General features: G+C 43.9%; 1 long non-coding RNA gene across 1 annotated transcript in view; it reads left to right on the top strand.

Moving 5' to 3' along the window:
* The window catches only part of LOC114059895, a 22,930-nt gene extending 6,053 nt beyond the window's left edge, over positions 1-16,877 (top strand). Inside the window, exons 2-4 of the long non-coding RNA XR_003571759.1 lie at positions 8,487-8,491; positions 11,773-11,776; positions 16,865-16,877. This is a non-coding gene — a long non-coding RNA (uncharacterized LOC114059895). The remainder of the gene's footprint in view (positions 1-8,486; positions 8,492-11,772; positions 11,777-16,864) is intronic.
* The last annotated feature ends 3,644 nt before the right edge of the window (positions 16,878-20,521 follow it).

Consider the following 20,521-nt stretch of genomic DNA (forward strand, 5'->3'; position numbering starts at 1 on the left):
AAGAATAAGTTCACCTAGGCACAGACTGAGATAGAAGAGACCCTAAAAAGAGCTCTTTTCTATCTCTATTTTTCCCTCTCCAGTGCTGTGAAGAGTGGCTCTAAGTAGGTGTCAGATGCCAGACTTAGTGTCTCTTCATCCCACTCAGCAGTTCTTCCCCAGCTGCCATCACCTTTCCAGGCCACGGCTTTGCAGGGCAGCATCTCCCTGGGCTTTCAGCTGAAACCTGCTCAGTATATGCTTCAGAAAACAAACACACCCCTTCAGAGGACTTGAGGCATCCTGTCTGTCAGCTCACAGCCTGCAAAGCCCAACCTGAGACAATGTTAGACAGTAAACCAAAAGGGCACTGAGCTTTTCCCATTACCATGAAGGGTTCTGAAAGCGGCATTATTTAACTCAACTGGCTGCTCTTAACAAAAGGCACATTGTTTCTCTGGATGCCTTCTTCTAGGAAAAGCATCTGTGTGAATGTGGGAAACTTGCACTGGCAAGGCAGTGAAGGTCAAAGTTTAGTCATTTTTCCTCAAAACAGAAATTCAGCACTTGATGGGTTTACAAAGAGCCAACAAACTGATACCCTTTGAATCACTCCAGTTTCACTCTTTGTCTAAAACTAGGTAAGTGTCATTTGCTCGGCCCTTAAACTTTTACTTAACCTCCAGAGTTTTGGATGGATCTGGACCCAAACCATAAGGAACCAGCCTCCAGGCCTGAATCTCTGCTTCCCTCCAGGCAGCAGCACTTATTGCCACTGGATTTTCACCAAGCCACCGTGCTGAACCACCCATGTACCTAACTAGTGATGTAGCCACTACCATTGTTCTCCACTGCCTTAGGGTTAATAGCTCATGTCACACATCATTTCTTCCCATTTCTTATCTCCTGCTGCAGCAGGATCACTGCAAGTGGGAAGAATTCATTGGTTTTAACATTATTGTTTGGGATATTTTCTCATGGATGTTAATCAGTCAGCCCTGTCTGCACCATGGAGGATATACCAGTGTGCTCTCAAGCCCCCATAGGGCAGGCATGCCTCAAATAGTAAAGGGTGGGATAAAATGGAACAAGTAGAGGCTTTCCCATAGAGCATTAAAGTGTTATGGTACAGGATTACATTAGGTCAACATAGGCATTAAGATTCTTGCAACAAACTTGTGATTAAGACAGTTTTAATTTAACAAGGGCTAGTGCATACAAATATTTGAGTACTTGAATATCCCATTCTAGTAACTGAAACTCCAAGTATCCATCAGTCATGGAGCCTTGGTTAACACTGAAAGACCAAGAGGAAGCAAACACCAAGAGGAAGCAAACTCTTCAGGGAGCCAAAGACAGAGAAAATTTTAATATAGCCATAAAATTAACTAGTTCCATCACACATAGTTGGGGTTTGAACATTATTTTTTCAGTTCAGATGCTGTGGTGTCTGTGAAGACACAGCTGATATTGTGGTTTAATCTTTTTTTTTTTTCCTAGTTATTTTATTAATACTTATTTGATCTCTTGGTAATTACTGTAAAGCATGCCAAAAGATTTGCAATGATCATTGCTTATGGAAAAATTTGGAGAAATGAGACATCCTATGATCACATTAACCCTTGTGCAGCCAGAAACGATGCTACCTGCATTACCTGACACAACCTAATTGCAGCAAAGTGCATTAGGAAAAGCCCAGATCCATTTTGCATACCCATTTGAAGATAATTCTCTTCACCAAGGCTGATGGGCTCTGACAATTTATGCTATTTGTATTCACGCACTTTAAAAAAAAAGAACAAGAGAGCAACCAGAGGATTGTGAGGGGCTATCTTCCCTCCCCTGGTGGGCATGGCAAACATGTTGGCTCCTATTATTCGGAGGCCACCAGGCTTCAAAGGGCAGTAGGATGGCAGACCTCTGGGTCAGATCTGAAAGGGTCAGCTCCAGCCCCCCAGCGTGCAGATAAGTAGGAGAAACCTAAGGGCACAGACAAAAAAGAAGCTCAACAAAATAAATGATTAATCCATAGTCATCCAAGGTCCTGCTGGCTTCTCAGCAGGGTGCCAGCACACACTGACCATTTCTGCTTGGACTTAGACCCACAGTCAGTGGTCAATTAATTTTTATAGCATCCTCCATCTTTTTAGCACAATCCTGTCAGAAAACCCTTAAAAAACAATAAAAAATCTACAGCTTCTCCAAATGCAAGGACAGAGTTTGGCATTAAACTGCCAGAAATTACAATTTGAAAGCAGACACCCCATTGTGTTCTTGTGGTCACTGGCTGGGTTTTGTGAGTTTTGTCCCTGAAAAGAACAAGTTCCTTTGTCCAAATAACTCCAGTAATGGAGAATATAATAAAAAAAGCCAAAAGACCCCCTGCCTTGGAGGTAACTCCATCCTCTCTGGGTGCAGACCACCAGCCATTGCCCCATGGCTGTCAAGTGGGCAGGTGTGCCAGGCCAAATGAGGGAGCTCACCCTTCCCTTGCCTCTGGGAATACCAACACAATGTGTACCCTCTGCCAGTCACCTCCTTCTGCAGGGCACTAGGCCAGGGGAGTCTGGCTGTGGTCACAGAGCAGCTCCTGCACCCACTTCCCCAAGGCGAGCCTTCCACATTCGTGTTTCTAGTATTTCCTAAGCCTCATGAGTCCACGAAATCCCAATCACTAACCAATCTCTCATTATCTTAAAACCAAAAATCCTGTTAATGGCTTTACCTCATACTCTGCAGCTCTGGAAACCTGCCCAGTTCCCTCTTGAGTTACTTACTTCAGCTGATGATTTTGGCAGGTTTTTCCCCCAGATCTTGGCTACTGTTCCTTGGAGAAACTGTGCCTAACCCTCTTGTTTTGTGGTTGTCTGTCCTCAAGCTTGACTCCACAGGGCATTTATTCCTGCACCCATTCATAGGCTAAAAACTGAGCAGGCAATTAATCAGTGCAATGCACAGAGGCTCGCAGGAACATACAATCAATTAACGAGTTCACCATGTGTTCATTAGGTAAGAAAACGTTTCCATGCATACCCATATAATAATATCACTGGCAGTGTTTAAACCTGCTTTCCTTAGCTTAATTTAAAAACTAAGCTTTATTGCAGTGGTTCTCCCGTGACACGGCTGAAAGCTGCAGCCCTTGCTCCTGTGACTCCTTTAATAAAGTTTAATAAAGTTCCCATTTACAAGCATCTCTGGTGCCATTATCTGGCATGAGGAGCATGAGACAAAAGTCTTCAGAGCTGGCACTTTATCCTTTATTAATAACATTGTTAGGGTTTCATTTGGGGCTCTTTTGGAGGTCAGTGAGTTTTAATGACCATCCTCATTTCCAACATCAAAAGCTGAGCAGGGGCTGCACAAAGCCGAGGCACAGCCATAGACAGCTGGTGGAAGAAAGCAGCCCCAAGTCTGAAGTTGAGACACCAATCATCTAGAAAGCAGACAGGAAAGTAGCATGGGATCTCAACTCCCCAAAGACATGCAATTGCACCACATGAAACATAATAGGCTTCTACAATTGTCTCTTGTGTTCAGGCTCAGTTCAGTCATGTCTTACTAGGTGACACCTTTGGGGAGTTGCTTCCAACTGAAGTTTCCCATGATTTGCCCTTGAGGTATATCCATGGAGAGGTTTCAGCCAGGTTCAGGACTAACCCCGTCAGTGTCTGTTGCTTCCTCAGCTGCCTTTTAAGCCAAACGGCTCGAACAGGGCACTGAAATGCTGGTTGCAGGAGGCATGGGGGACCTACAGGTGACTGCTCACATCAACTGCCACCATCCCCAATGCAAACCCCACTGACAGTGGTGACAAGAACATTGGAGACCAAGCTGTATCTCCTAAGAGAAACAACTGGGATTTCTTTATCCCTCCTGAGACAAAACAGAAGCATTTCTCTCAAATAATTTGAGCGAATTTTACGTGCAGACCTGTTCTTTACCCTACCGCACATACCCTTAGAAGACCAATGCCCCTCCGAGCCAGGTGGGCTGAAGGACTTAGGACTCTCTTGGCCACGACTCACGGACAGTCACAGTTTCCCCTTTGTGCTGAGTTAACGGCACAAGCAAATCTGGGAGCCGTGCTCAGCGTAGTCCAGCTGCTGCATAATGACGTACGAACAAAGGAAACCCGTGTTCCCAGCCCTGGCGTCTCCCAGCAGAACAGTCTCCTCTTTGTGGCTTCCAAGAGCCCAGCGCTATTTATGGCACTTCTGTTTCTGTTCTTCAGCAATTTCATGTTCATTGAAAAACAACTTTCTAATTTTGCAATGCCGTACAAAAAGCACAGACAGGATGGGTTTGTCAGCTGCTCTTGCCTGTAAAAAGCAGAAAAAAATTATAATTATACCACCAAGTCTTCCATCAGCAGACTCTTCCCCTCTTCCCCACCAAAGAGCTTTTTCAGCCCCTGCATTTGCAGGTGGACAAGTACCTCACCTTCTGGCAAAGCACTTCATCAAGGGAAATGGTAACATTGTGAAGGAATGCACATGGTAGGACTCACAGGAGGTCATTTTACATTTACCAGCTTGGGTTAAGCGGTGCAGCCTCACTGACACATAAATATGTCTGGGGGCTTGTGTGAGATGACAGTGCAGCTCCTGACCTTCTGGGAAGTTTGTGAGGGACATTGGTTTGTATTTATGGTGAATGCAACAACAGGCTGCATGTGATTTGAAGCATAGAAACATAAAACAATTTGAGTTGGAAGGGATCTTAAAGACCATCTAGTTCCAGCCTCCCTGCCATGGCCAGGGACACCTTCCATTTGACCAGGATGCTCAAAGCCTCATCCAACCTGGCCTTGAACACATGTGGCAATGGGACATCCACATTTTCTGTGGATGTGTTCCAGTGCCTCACCACCCCATAGTGGTGAATTTCTTCCTAATATCCAATCGAAATCATCTAAGTCCAAAATCAGTGTCTCATTCTTGGGGCATATTTGAGGGGAAGGTGAAAATTGGTTCATAATGCTGTGAAAAAGCTACAAAAGGGCTACAAAAATAGTTGGAAATACCTGTGTGACTGCCATTGCTTACCACGGACCTACATACCTGTCACACCATCTGCTTGGGAAGCCTAAGGTGAAATTAAAAGGCTTATTTGAAGTCCAGAATGACTTACTGTACACTTTCTTAAATCTCTGGCTAAACAAGAGCAAATTGAGGAGTTCCTACCTGATTTAACCACATTTCAGAAAGAAACCTGTCTAGATAGTGAATACCAAGAAAGACAGAACACAGAACACCTGGCAAGGTCATAGCCACCATGCTTAACCTGGTTATACCTGAAGAAACACTTCTTTTGTTTCAACTTCTGAGCTCCAAAACTGAAGCTCTCAATTTTTATTCAAAGTCTGTTTGGAGACTGCATTAGATGAAAATTTCCCCTTCTTTTAAAGTGAAGCTTCCAGCCCTTCTGCTTTCAGGAAAAGTTTTTAAAGTATGACACATATCAAGCAAAGGATTAAAATGTCATAATAGTTTCTGATGTCTGCCCTGAAATCAGGTTTGAGACAGTTTGGAGTCTCTTTGATGTGTTTTGAATACTTGTCATAGCTTTAGTTTCTAAAAATGTTCACATCTAAGACAGACAACAACAGAGATGACTGTTTGACCTGAGCGAAACAGATACACCATCCTGAAAGATAACATGATTTTTGGCTAAGTGTGTGTGTGTGTCCTCAGCAGTTTGCTATTTGACCTTCCTTTCTAAACAACACTTCAGCAGTAGGATGGGAAGCTGCTCCCCAGGCAATTTTTTAAGCCATTTTGTCATTATTAAGCATTTAAATATCCTTTTAAAATTCTCTCCAGATTTCAAATTATCCACCTTAAAAGGTCTGCTCCTTCTTCACTGGGCACATCCTTAAAGATTCCTACTTGCATGAGTCTCCTTATCACTGAGAGGCAAGCTTGGACCACCAGATTCTAAGTGTTTCAAAAGTCTTGCTAAATCTCTACAAACTGGTTCTGGCTGGGGCATTTTACAGCTGGCTGCTGGGAAGGTCTAGGGACCTTTTTTACCCAGACAGCTAATGAATGGAGAAAGTGCTGGAGCATTTCTGGTGTTCTGGTCAAAAATAGGGGAGGAGAAGCTTGGGGCCAAATCTGCAGGAAGCCTCATGTTTCCAAGTCCAGAAAATAATTTATAGTGGACTCAGAGGATCTAAAATAATACCAGCATTCACTAGAGGTAATTTGGGATCTTGGGGTAAAAGAACAAGTACCTGATGTCCAAGGTTAGCATGTTATTCAGGCAAGAGCAGGGGGCCTTGGAGGCTGAATATCAGAAGATAAAAATGAGGGGACATACTCAGCATAAAAAGCTCAGCAAAGGCAGCAACATATGCCATAAATTAATTTTCACATCAACTATCCAGAAAGACACAATTAGGTGAAGTGTAATTACTTAAAGTCAAACTAGTGTGCAGAAACAGGGCTGGCAAAATAAGCTACTTCTTTAGATCTCCTCTGTGCGGTACACTGGACATGACCAGGTTCTCCATTAGCTGAAGCCTCCTTCATGTACTCTTAGCACTATAATTAATTACATTTTCCTTCCTCTACAGTATTTTCCATGTTTCTGGAAATCATTCCAGAGTAGGTTACATAATACAGTCTTGTCCCACCAGCGCTGCCCCATCATATCAGTCACATGTCCTGGTCTGGGGCTCTTTGCAGCCTGACTTGGATCAGAGGCCAGCTCTGGACCAAGGGCTCACTGAAAACAGAGCATGCCAAGCCATGTCAGTCCTCAGCAGGCTCCAGACTCTCAGGCAGGCATGAGAAGCAGCATCATTGTACTGCAGCTTGGCCAGTGAGCAAGGATTGATAATCGCCCTCAAACAGGAACAAAGACCGTCAGGGATCCCCCTTCCCACCACTCCAGGTACTTCCAGTGTCATAACACATTTTTGTTAAGCATTAGCTAAGTACAAGAATTCAAGTAGCTGCAGGAACTACACCATAGATTTATTTTTTTTTTTCTGCCTGCGGGTATCCAATTTTTGTATTCAAATTAAGCCACAAATGCAAATAATGGAGCAAGGAGCTGAACTGATCACTTGCCATTTGCTCGGCTCTAGCATCAACAAAATGTTTGGCTTTAGCATCAACAGAACTCAGCCACACCTGCCCTCCTCTCCTTCCACGGACAGAGAGAAGAAATTTAGCTTTTCATTTTCTCTCATGCTTCAATTAGTTTCCCAGCTGCAGACAAATCTTCACATAAAGTTGCAACACTGCCTGAAAGGAAGGGGACATTTCTCTACTGCTGTGCCCAAGCTCACTAGGGTTTCGGGTTGTAAAGTCACAGCCAGTGACTGCTGTTTCTCCTGTTAGTTTTTTCATTTCAAGCCAGTTTCAGATGTTTAAACATTTGTCATTTAAATTGTTTGCAGCAGGATTAACTCTTACTCCACTCCATGGGCAACATTAATATTGGTAAAAGTGGACTGGGAAGATGCCCAGCCAAGTCATAGTGTATGTGCCAAGGGTGAGAAGATACCAGTTCATTTGCTGTAAATTACTCTTTTATAAGGAGAAGAAATGGCTGTGAGTACTGACTTTTCTGTCACCACTAGTGACACTTTATGGGACTGAAACAGAATCTTTTAGGTACTGTTTTCCTTTTTATTTTCCTTCACAAAAACTTCTGTATTACAATAATTAAATGTTAAGAGCTCAGTGGTCATGGGACATATTTGAGTCCCAGGGAGACCTTTGCACAACAACAGACACCTTGAAGGGAACCTTGGAGGGCAGCAGTAAGAAAGATGCTTCACTGGGGAGCAGAGGGCTTTTCATGAACAGGACTGGATTTAGGGGCTGACCCTGCACCAGCATTTCTCTCCAGCAAGGTCCTGGGTCTCAGAGCCTACAACCAGGTCATTCCTCTGTTCATAGTCTGATGTGGCTCCTTGTGTCAAGTAACTTCTTCCTCTGCCGTGTTTTGGCATCCCTATCTTGCAGAAACAGAAGATTTTGCAGTGAAAGCAGCAAGACAGTCAGCAATTTAAAAGCCTTGGAAGCCTTTCCACACCCTGGAAAGCTTTTACGATAATTCGCTGCCAATATCCAGTCACAGAAACAGGTCTCCACCTCAGATCTTGGATACAGACCTGTGTCCTCCACCAGCCACAGACTACAGACTTGGAGCAGAAATACTAGAGGAAACACTAGGGTGTATGTTAAGCACAGAAAATTGGAGCAAATGCTCATGACAGTGCCTTTTAATCCCCATCTGACATGTGAACTCAATACAAAATGGAAAACTTGGCTGTGGCATGCAGGAAACTAAATAAGTTGGCCCACACGCCCTACACAGGAGCAGAATTTGGCCTGGGATGTAGAACTCTGCTTCTCAAAGTCAACATGTGCTCTGAGGTGAAAGAAACCCACAAAGGCTCCAAAGGGAATCACAGCTGGGACTGCATCCAAAGATCTCCAGCGAGTCCTGGAAGAGGGATGAATTCTTGCAAGGCATCTTTATTTCAGGTAAAGTCAGTCACTCCTGAGTCATGCCAAAGTGACATCACTGAGATGACTGGGCAGAGAAAAATATCCACACTGGCTTTCCCAAGCAGAACAGGTGGTTAAGTGCCATGCTGAGGCATAACGGCATCCATCTGCAGCCCTGGTCCCTTTTGGAGAGTCCTTCCTCCTCTCTGACTCCTAAAACCCAAAAGAGGATGACAAAGAGGTGGGAAGAGGCTTAAACTAGAGCAGTTTGGCTCTACAGGAGGTCTGTGGTTGTCCCCCGTGCCCCCCCTGCAGTGAGTCAGGTTCCTAGAAGACACACCCAAATTGCACCAACCCTGGCCCTCGTGCAGCTGCTGAGGCAAATTCCTCCAGCCGCAGAGGATCCTGCCAGCCCCAGCTCCTGTGAGACAGAATAATTCGTCAGGGGCAGGGGGGAGAGTGGGAGGATGAGTGGGGTGCACAGGAGGCAGGAGAGGACAAAATGGATCAGGAGGATAGTGGAAAGAGGACGTCTGCCAAGAAAGCCAGAAAGCACCTACACTGACTATAGAAATAAATACTATTTTCCTATCCCTAATTTTGACACACGTGAAAATAGACCCTTTTTCTGTGCCCGCTGATGGGTCTGAAGGTGGATCTCAGCACCTGTAAGGGGTGTCCCCATGGGGAGCATACACTTTTCAGCAACTCCCTTCACATTAGGATGGTAACAAGGAGACACCTGCAAACATCCACCCACTGATCCTTCCCACAGCTCCTGCAGACCCAACAGTCAAAAAGCCCCAGATACTGGGCAACTCTAACACCCCCAAGGAAAAGGCAGGATTCCTCTCCAAGCACAGCTCAAAACTCTATTTCCTGTCAGTGAAGCAACTTTGTACCCTTCAAGGTTGCAAGCTTATAAAAAGGACATAAATGGGATCTATGGGATCTACTGTTGCTGCATGGTTTACGAACAGAGAACACCTGTGTGCATGTAGGACAAAAAACCACTCACTCAAGCTTACATGCCCTAGAAAAGGACCCATGTCAAGCCCATTATTTCAAACCACCATCATTTTCCTAGAACTGGTAGGGACTCGGGTTAGCTTGGTTTGCAGATGGGGCGAGACTCTCACATGGGCTTAGTGTCTTTTGAACATGACTACACAACAGCCAGTAAGTCTGAGCACGACACTGGCAATAAGTCACATCAGCTTCTCATCCTGGTAGCTGAGGTTTCATAGTACAGAATCAGCAGCTTTCTCAGCTCTGGTTAAATCACATAGTGAGATAAATATGAAAAAAGGGTCTGAAGCAGAGCCTTTGTAAGCTGGAAATACTGAAAATACATAATCTGCTGCTAAAGTAGGTCTTGATATTTATTGAGCTGACTCTCTGGTGCACATTCCTGCATGAGCTGCTTCAAATTGCATCAGGTGGAAGCATCGCACTATTATTTGTTCACAGCTTGGACTGCAGCTTGGTTTCTGAAGGAGAGAGCTGACAAGTCAGGTTGATTCAGTCTTGCCACACAGCAACACACTTGTGTAAGTATTTGGGTGTTTTTGAGGCAAATTTCCATTTAGAGCAGTTTATTTTCCCCAAAGCTTTGGCAAGGAAGCAAATGCACTAGAAGGGGCAAGACACACATGGCCTATCCATCAGTTTCTTTCCTCTGGATGAGTGACATTATTATTAACACTATAATCCACCTATCCAGCATATCTGAATGTGATTCAGGACTCATTTCTATCAGCCCTCCTTTGATGGTTCCAAATGAGGGTACCCAACCCAGAGGGCAGGGGGCTGTTAGTGGGCTTTCACTGTACCAGTCCCACCATTTCCCGAACTTACTGCTAGATGGAGGAGGAATGGTTCACTTCAGATGGTAGAATTTGGGGTCAACCTTTCTTTAAAACAAGAAGTTAACCCCCAAAAGGACTGGACACTGTACCAAACAACTTCAGCAAAACTTAGAAATCTGTACTGATACTTGCTTGTATCTGCAGGGAGCTTGACAGCAGAGGGTAGCTGTAAGGCCCCAAAACAGCAGGGGTTTTTCTCTCTTTGGGGAAAACCCAGAATCCTGGGGGTCTTTCGTTCACACAGCCCAGGCAACAGAAGCAAAGTCCCACAGGGGTTGCAAACAGAAACCACACAGAAACACCGACCTGATGAACGTATACATGCACATTTCACATAAATATATACTTTTTTCTAATTCTCTCTGGGATTCATTAAATTAGAAGAAGGCATCACAATAGGCTCTGCATATAGGCTAGCAAATCACTCACCACGTAAACTGGTGCTGTCTAGAGATTTTACATCTTTTTTTTTTCCATTAGGAGCAGGAGACTCTTGTTATGCTGGCTCTGAGATGAGCTGAGGGCATCAGTTTCCATGCAAATCCTTATGATATCAGTCTGATTATGGGGAAAAATGAAAGTTAAACAACATAGGAGTTGGAGAAAAGCCAAAAAATAAGCAAAATGAGAGGCTGAGCCCTTCTCTGAGCAAAGCTAAGAGAGGTTGGTTACCCTGCCTTCTCCCTTTAGCATGGTCAGTTTGCAGACACATGTTGCTACCATATCGTAGTGCTCCTTCTTGATAAAATAATCAACATTTGCAAGGCTGGCAGGTCTGTCATCTTGCCATTTGGCTCTCATGAAAAATAGGAAAAATTATTGATTACTTTCAAAAGATGCAACGGAATTGGGTTGGCTTTAAGAAATGGTCTGTTAACTGTAGACGAAACATTCAAAATTATAAGAGTGATTTAACAGACACGTATTGCAAATGCATTTTAATGTACAGATATAAAGCAGGAATTACACTTTTGGGATCCCAGTTTCCAGTCTGTTAGCACAGTATTGCATGCAGACACAGCAGCTTGTGTAACTCTGCCTCTGAAAGCTCTTCAGAGAACTCTGTTGTATGTCAGAAGCTGAGAAAGCAAACCATCACAGCTGGCACCCTTAAAATCCCTTTCCCTGCTTCTGCAGCTTCACCTCTGCTATTGAGTTCTCCTTTTTCAGGCCAAGCTTTTATGTATATGCATATCCATGCATGCCAAACCCCAAAGGGAGGAGGGACCGACTCAATTCAGAGTCTGTTTCCCATTTTGGATATGGTCTTCACCACACAAAATGCTCCCCCCGGTGCAGAATGGGAGAAGAAGCCTCAGAAATAAGAGTCGCCAGAAAATTTTTCAGTCGGAAGTATAGATGGGTCATTACAGGGAAATAGTTTGAAACAGAGGCACTCTGAAGGTGAAAATGCATTGCATAAAAAACAACGTAGCTTAAAGAGAGGTTTCCAGAAATGTTTGAGTGGTTTTATTCTCCCTTCTCTTCATTGCATGAGGTGTTAAGGATAGCATGTCACAAGATAAGCATAGGCGCTGGCTGTCCTATTGTATTTTGAGTATCAGCTAATACTCAGAATTAATTTAAAACACCTTTTATTTTTAATGTCAGGCTTTTGTTACATGAACGCCAGGGGACATTTCAAAACAAAGATGGTATTCAAAATGCATAGGGAAGTCTGCCTTTTTGGCTTGGCAATATGAAATTCATTTTTAGTCAAAAAGAAGTCAGTTTTTTGAAAGGTCACTGGGAAAGCACAGCTGGCAGATGCTGAGGATAGCTAAATGGCTCCTCTTTATTCAGCCACTTAGTCATGAGGACTAGGGAAGAGTGGCAGATGGTCCAGCCATCACTGTGAGAAAAGACTGTTTTAGTCTTAAACAGGAGTCCACAGACTCCAAAAATTAATGTATCATATTAAAGAAACACTAAAACCAATCTGACATTTTAAATATTTAAGTGTTTTCCAGTCAAGATTGCCTACTGTTCGGGCGCTTGTTCCCTTCTCCTCCACCCCCATCCCTGATAGGGATAAATAAAGTAGCACACACACCCAGGGCCCATTCTCTGAAGTTAAACTACTTAATCACAAAGAAAAGAAAAAACCCAACAACAGATATCGAATTCAATGAACTATGTGTCAGTGCTCTTAATTGTAGAAATCCATGTAGGAGAAAATCTTCCCAGAGATGAAAACTGAGCTGCTGACAATGTTGGAAATTTTTTTCCCTAAGGGTTTAAGTGAAACCAAGAGCCCAATAAGGGTAAAATCTGTCTCTCTTTAGGTGCATGCGTAAGGACAACAGGAGAATTTAATGATCTGGGAAGAAAAGTAGGGGTTTTTCCCTGCCACACAGTTCTTGTGAAGCTTTTTGGGTGTTTTTTTGTGAATGCTTTTGGGTGCAATGAATATTTAAAAAATACGTCCTACACCCTCACATGCTCACACTCTGCTCAGGGCCATCACACTCCTATGCCCACTCTGAACCATCTGCAATGCTTTGATTCTCATCTTCAGGCTTGATGGATGGTGGCATCTGAACATGAGCAGATTTTTCACAGATATCTGCTCCAAGGTCTGTGGGGAAGTGTGATTTTAATGCACTCTAGCAAGGCTTTTCACCTGAGGGTGAGGCAGAACTGAAATGTGCTGCTAAATGCAGATGTTCAACAGACATAATCCGACACTTCACCGCTGAAAAAAAAAAAAAAAAAAAAAAGAGAGAGGGTGGCATTATTGCAGCCACCAATGAGTTTTTCCAGAATTGGGTCTTTTCTTAAAAAGTGACCTGTTCAGTTTAAAGCCATTCCCCCTTGACCTATCACTACACGCCCTGCTAAAAAGTCGCTTCCCAGCTCTCTTGTAGCTCCTTTCAGGTACTGGAAGGCTGCTGTAAGGTCTCCCCAGAGCCTTCTCCAGGCTTAACAGCCCCAACTCTCTCAGCTTGTCTTCATGGGGGAGGGTCTATGTTCTTATAGTGGGGTCTCACGAGCAGAGTAGAGGGACAGAATCACCTTCCTGGACCTGCTGGCCATGCTGATTTTGATGCAGCCCAGGATGAGGTTGGATTTCTGGACTAGGAGAGTACTTTGCTGGCTCTGGTGGAGCTTCTTGTCCACCGATACCCCCAAATCCTTCTCCTCAGGATTGCTCTCAATCCTTTCTCTGCCCAACCTGTATTTGTTCTTGGGACTGCCCTGACCCAGGTGCAGCATCTTGCACTTGGCTTTGTTGAACTTCATGGGATTCACACAGGCCTAGGTATTGAGCCTGTCAAGGTACCTCTGGGTGGCATTCCTTCCCTCCAGTGTGTCATAAGGAATCAGAGAGTAGACGGCACATCTACACTCATTATGAAGCCAGTGTTATGTGTAACCAAAATAATATTTTTCAGTCTGGCTATCAAATTCTGCTACCCAGAAACATAAAAACAGCATTTAGTGAAGATGAAGGGATTCTTGTATCAAACATGAGTAAATCACTAGAAGTTATTGTTAATTTACACATGAACTTTAAAATATTAACCAGTTAGAGCGGCTCCTGAATTTATCTTTCCACAGCTCAAGTTCTGTGATGGCAAAACCTTAGATTTTTATCTAGTGTGCTGAACAAAGCATGCACAAGTGAACTTGCCAAGATTTCGTCCCTCTAACACAAGAGCCAAGTGTAAACCTAAACGTTTTCTCATCGGCGTGAAAGAACACTAATTTAAAATCCTGGTGTTAAAACACCCTGCTAAATAGACAGGGGAAACTACATGAGCTGGGAGAGAAAGTGTGAAATTGGATCTCAGAAAACCTTACACATAAAGCCCCTTTCTTATTTTATTGTCTTTCATTGCTTGCTGCCTCTAGCATAGCCAAGGCATGTGCAAGGTTGCAGCTGAGCCAGACAGGCCAGCAGGGGACACGAGCACGGTCATCCCAGAGCCCCATTTGGGCACGAAGGAGGGATGTGATGAGGGAGCTGCTGTCCCTTATTACACAGCAAGGCAATGATGATGCTGTGGAAGGCCAGAGTTCAGGAAACAGGAGTCTAAATGTTCGTTACCTACGCACATTTACTCCTACACTTTTCCTATGGTTCCATAACTGAGAGAGATGGGGCCAGCTAAGATACAGGAGATTTAAAATCCTGGAAAGATGAGCAGGATTTAATTTAGGTTGGCTCTGGCTCTGCCTGCTTTCTGCCTCTGAGGCTACAGGCAAGGGGCTCATGTCTCCTGCAGCTCTTTCTCACGGAAGACCATGTGAATGTTGAGCCACAAAAGGGGGTGAAGGAAGAAAAGAAGTCTTGCCTTTTCACAGATAGACCAGCTATCAGACAAGTTGTGATGCTCATCTTTTGTTCCAATTTGAGAAAGGGGAACTGTAAGGAGCATTTTTGCTAGGTACAAAAGGAAGTACAGGGAAAAGAAGAGTTCATGGGACAGCATTTTGTGTTAAGAGCTACCTTCTGGGTTGGGGAAGATGCATTTCAGTAATGCATTTCATCAAGGCCGTGTGTTTCTTTATACCTTCTTGAGTGGTGCAGGTGAAAAGAAATGCACAGTCCCTGATGAAACACATTATTGATAACATGAAACAGGGATACTAACTTTCCTATACAACCAACAGGGGCTGGAGTTACCCTGTAGTACCTGGCTACCCTGTGCTACCCAGTAGCAAGCTCAGAAAAACCCCCACCAAGTTGCTTCACTTAATTTTGTTCAACAAGGGTTCAGGAACATCAGAGGCACTTGTTACAGCAAGACATTTCCTATAAAATTATTTAAAGATGAAGTGCTGTGAGCAAGAGGCCCCAGTGCTAAACTCAACATGTAATATATGCTTTGCACTGCTGATGGACATGACGAGCCTCCTCCAACCAAGCACCACACTTTACCTCTGTCTCTAAGTTAGGGCTGCTGCATGCTGGAAAGATCTGCCCTGTGCTTTAAAATGGTAGTTATCAGAGCATGCCAAAGTGCTTTGAGACAGCCAATGTATAGCTGCTAATGTGAAGTAACTACTGTTGTATTAGCAGTGCATTGTACCAGCTGTCAACAAAATAAATTATGTGGGATGCTATTTGATGACTGAGAGCTGAGCTGTTCTGTTTGGCCCCTAAAAAACCCATGTATTTTATTTCACGTCATACATTCTACACATAAACAAACATAAAGCTACTGTTGGTTTTTTTTACTGTAAATCAGTTTTCCAAGAGCATAAAGCTACTAAACTATACACAGCCTTGAGAACCAGTCTGTGGAGACAGATTGCCAAGATCAGAGCCTTAACTCTGCATGAGAGTCCACTGAAGTCACAGCTTGAAAGTGCAAAATATTTGTGGGTATAAGGTCTTAGCACAACCCTGCTGCCAAGTCCCACGGGGGGGGGACACCCTCCTGAACCCCTCTGCTTCTCAGAGAGATGGAGAAAAAGCAGGGAACAGCACAACCATTCACTCAGTTTTAACCGAGATATTAAGCTAAAAGTCTCCTTGGATGTTTCAAATAGGGTTCAGAAATTCCTATTTTTGGCACAAGAAAGCTGACATAACACCAAATCTGTAAGACTTGGTGAGAGAGAGCTGATGGAGCCATCAGCCCAGCCACACACTGACACAGTTAAATCCCAGCCCACCTGCAAATTTTGCCACGGACCTCAGTAGCACCCATTCAGTCCTCAACCGTTAAGCCACATATTATGGATAATTAACCTAGAAACTGTGTGCAGCTGAGATAGTCACTGGCATCACCCTAGAATATTTAAAAAACAAACAAACAAACGCCATCGAACAAACAACAAAGTCTCCAGACATCCTGTTACACAAGCACAGCTGACCTGACTTTGAGCATGGGGTGGGGTGTGGATGCAGAGTAAAGGCAAAGAGCAGTGCAAGATGAGAGAGAGTGTGTTCTGAGGGTGCGTAAAGGGCAAATGTCTGGAGGTCAGCACTGTGAGATTCAAGCACCAACCTGAGACTCCTCGTTATTTCCTTGGTTCTGCCCAGTGAGGTGATTGGAGCTTCCCACCTTGCCTGACACAGGGAATCAGCAGGCAGTGCAGTGGCAATAGTGAGGTACACTTCTCCTCAAGCTTGTTCTGGCAACTCTGCTTCATACCACATAGTTCCTGTGGGTTTATCCTGTGACATCTCACGTGGGCTCAGTGCCCAGGCTGTGGTCCCAGCACTTACCTGCACGGCCCAGCAGCGCCATCCCCCAAATCCAAGGGCTGAAGCAAGCTCCCGTGCTTGCACACCGTGATGCAAAGCCTCAAACACAAGTAACCCTGGGCAGCTGGGTCATTTTCCCTCTGCTCTTCTGGCCCCACAAGCTGCTACATTCTAAGGCCCCTTGTAGGCAGGGTAATTTTGACACGTACACTTCTCTTTCTTCAGTGAATTAAGAAGCCCAAGTGCAAAATCTGCTTAACTGTACTCTTTTAGAATGTTTGCTGTAGCAAAGGACCATCATTAGGGGATAATTCAACCTCCCACTCCTTCCTGATGGCTAACGAAGGAGCCAAGGGCAACATCCGAAATTCAGTGTTTTATGTAAGTGCCTAAATCAGGTGAAATTGACCCTGACCTGATTTGATACACTGGCAGGATTTTTTTTTCATTGGAACTGTGAAGACTGAATATGTATCAAAACACTGCAAGTGGTTATTTTGAGACAAGGGCAATGTTTTTAATTAAACACACTCATCTGAAATACATTATATGAACAGAACCGAAGGACAGTAATCAGTGTTACAGCCATGCACTCTGGGGAAGGCAACATTCACTTCCAGGCCGAAGCCCATTTAAGTATCCTGAGGTCTCCCAAAGAAGCCAATGAGCTCTGATACCTTGGGAGAATGGAGGCACAGACATCCAGTCTGTAGTTTTTAAAAAGCTGAACTGATACACATTTTAGTTTTCAAAACGTAGGAGTGAAAGAGCAGAAACAACCAAAACACTCAGGTCCCTTTTTATTGACAGGCCTATTTTAATCCCACAGGTCAATCTACAGCATTTAACTGGCAGCTTTGAACCTGTAAGAAAGAAAAGGACCTTGAAAGGATCTGGTTTACAAGTCTAAGCTAATGAGATATAGCAGCCAGGATCATCTTACATTTTTGTGAAGTTATTTAGACAGCTCGAGCTGTTAGCCAGACTGCAGTGAAGTCAGGAATGTAGAAAGTAACATAGAGAAAACATTCTCCCATTGAGAATATGGAGTTCATGCTGTTAGTATGCAGAGCTGGATTAAATTCAAGAGTTGCTGCAGTCATATTGGCTTTGCTTCCAAACACCACAATTTTGGAAGTTTCCTTCCAACAGTCTAGCAGATGTCATGTCTAACACATGTAGACACCTTCAGATAAACAAAGTCTCACTGAAGATGGGCTTCAGTGGGGTGCAGATAACACCTGGATAGTCAGCTGGATCCACCTGAGTCGATATCCAGAGCTCCTCTAGAGACTCATGCTGGGTGTACTGAAAAGTTCATAACAGTAACAAAGAAAGGGGAGGAGGCACCAGGACAAGAGGCCGTGGGAGCCAATAGGTGTTGAGCCCTTCTCTATAAGGAAGTTCTGTCTCTGCCAATGCAGCAGTTTTCCTCCCTCCCAAAAACTCACCTGTCTACCTGTGCATCAAGAGTCGCTATAGAAGCACGTGCAGCCAGGAAAAAAACAAATTCCTCCTTTGTCTCGTCTCTCTGCCTTATTAAGGTTACCAGGCATAATGTGTTACTACATATCAGCTGAGCCTGGGTGATGGCACCAAGGACACACACAGTTAATAGCAAACCCAAGATAAGATACATTGACTCAAGCCTCAGTGATGGACATTTCAACTAATCCAATTAACCTGGAATTTGCAGTAGGTAAAGAAGCATACGTGCAGGTAATCGTTGCACCTCAGCTCACACACCTTAAGCTGTGGCAATACATCTGCTTAGTCCAAGCTGCTCGTTTCCATTTCTGGGTGCGTGGCATTGGCACGACAAGTGCTGAGACTTTCTGAATTCAAATTCAGCATTACAGCACAAGACTGAGGTCAAAATAAGGATTAAAAAGTCAGCCATGCCCATTAGGACAATGCAGTCTCCAGCAATGTTCAGTGGGGATAGTGTTGCAGAAACTTTTTCCAGTAATGCATTTTTCAGGGCCATATGTAATCAGATGATGAACTTAAATCATAAGCATACTCCAGCGAAATGACATCTACATTAGTGCCTTTCTTCTGACACAGCAAGATGTTCAAAACTGAACATAAACTGGAGGGAATTCAGATAAATAGCTCCACAAAAGACACTCCCAGATTTTGCAGTCGATGATCTCCTGAACTGCTGTATAAGCAAGAAGTCTCCACCTGTTCATGCACAAATAAGATTAAAAAACCCAAGCAGATGGTGACTTAATCCTCAACTCCACCACCAACTGACAGTAGACAAAATGAGAAACACGCCTTGCTTTAAACCTTTGGTTGGAAAGGAAAAATCTTCAAATTTGTGTGTCTGTAAGGACAAAGTACTGCCATTCCAAAGTACTGTTCTAATTTAGTAATTTCACTCAATAAAGGGAAATATCCAACTTTCAATACTGATTACAGGCACAGGGTATTCAACAGGATCAAGCAACATGAGAAACATGAACAAATTAAGTGGAAAACTCATGCCCAATGCCTCAAACAATCCAACCTAAGGAACAGAGGTGCAAACACCTGTCCATTTACCCTCTCCACATGATCACCTCAAGTGGCCTCCTCTGAGACTCATGGTTTGCTTAACGCACACAAAGTCAGGGTACTCTGCCTTCAGGATGGTATCATGCACCACTCACCACTGTTCATGCTAACAACAAGTATTAAAATGTAGAAAACCAGCCAAAACTGCTGTTGCTATTCAAGCAGCTTTAAAAAAACATGCCTTATGCAAATAATGTTTCTTAAAAGAAAAGCACAAGCTTGTCTCTGCTGTCCTGGTTCCCCTTCCCTCCACTCCTCCTGAAAGGCGCAGCGTGTCCACATTTAGCAGCAAGTCCTACACTAGCCAGAGGAATCCCCCGTGCTGGCTTTGCACAGCAACACATCCCATCAACTCTGGGATGGGGGAGGAAGGCCAGGCTCCCCTGTCAGTTCCACAGAGGCAGTAAAAAGGAATATTTGCTTCTGTGAGTTTACAGTGTAACAGCAGTGAATTTCCACTTCTAAATAGTGAGTTCCCTGCAATGCAGAAGCCTACGAGAAGGGCCCAGAGCAAGCAAAAAGCACATCACTATCTCAAACCTGAGTCATCCTACCTTCCTTCACAGATCTGATCGTTAACCTACACAAACACGAACCTTCAGTTTACTCTACTTCTATTCTAAGGGACAATTTACCAATGGAATCTGAAGCAGGAAATGCTAAAGGGAGTTTTTAGTCCTCAAAAAACACACTCCACCACACGCCTCCACTTGACATTGCTCTTCTACCTGAAAGAAGGAAAAAACCCACACAGCTACCTTAAAGTTATTTCAGACAGATTAAGATGTACCAAGTTCAGAATTTCTTTCTTACCAATGAATAAAATAGAAAAAAATCATATGGTATTTAATAAACCCAAGTGTTTTCATCAAATTTTAGGAAATCTGAAAACCAAGGAGATGGATCTGCACCATTCTTACAGCATTCCCATTAGGAAATAAATACACAGTAGGTTTTCTCCAAGGTGCAGACGGCAGTCCCAAATCTATCCTTTAAAGTCCCCTAAGCTGTGCCACAGGTACATACACACTCCAGGTACATGCAAAGATAACAGACCAAGGGGGCACAATAACTGAACCACTTATGCAACTGGTCATGAGACTGCTTTGGTCAAAGTAAGAGCTGGAGTTGAAAAGAGCCCAGCTCATGTGGTCTGAGCAGACTGGAAAGCAACTGTATGCACAGCTCAGATGGCAGAGCCAGGTGTAAAGCCTGCAGCAGCTGGATGAGAGGTCACAATGACATCTCAAGTGTCTAATGCATACGGAAAGAATCAGTTTCTTGTTAAAATCCAAGTTAACCATCCCTCTTTCACAGCAGAATACTCATGTCCAGGAAGTCTTTTTAGAGTGCTTGACTGTTCTGGACCCAAGGGTCTGGTATCAGAAACTATTTTCTTGGTGCTATAGGACCTCCATATCTTCAAATTGATGAGCCAAACAACTGACCTCCTAACTAGTCCTTTATGTCAAAGGGTCCAC

The sequence above is a fragment of the Empidonax traillii genome, unplaced genomic scaffold, assembly GCF_003031625.1.
Source record: "Empidonax traillii isolate 1590-97213 ecotype Southwest subspecies unplaced genomic scaffold, ASM303162v1 scaffold247:size2371522, whole genome shotgun sequence".
Taxonomy (NCBI): Eukaryota; Metazoa; Chordata; class Aves; order Passeriformes; family Tyrannidae; genus Empidonax; species Empidonax traillii.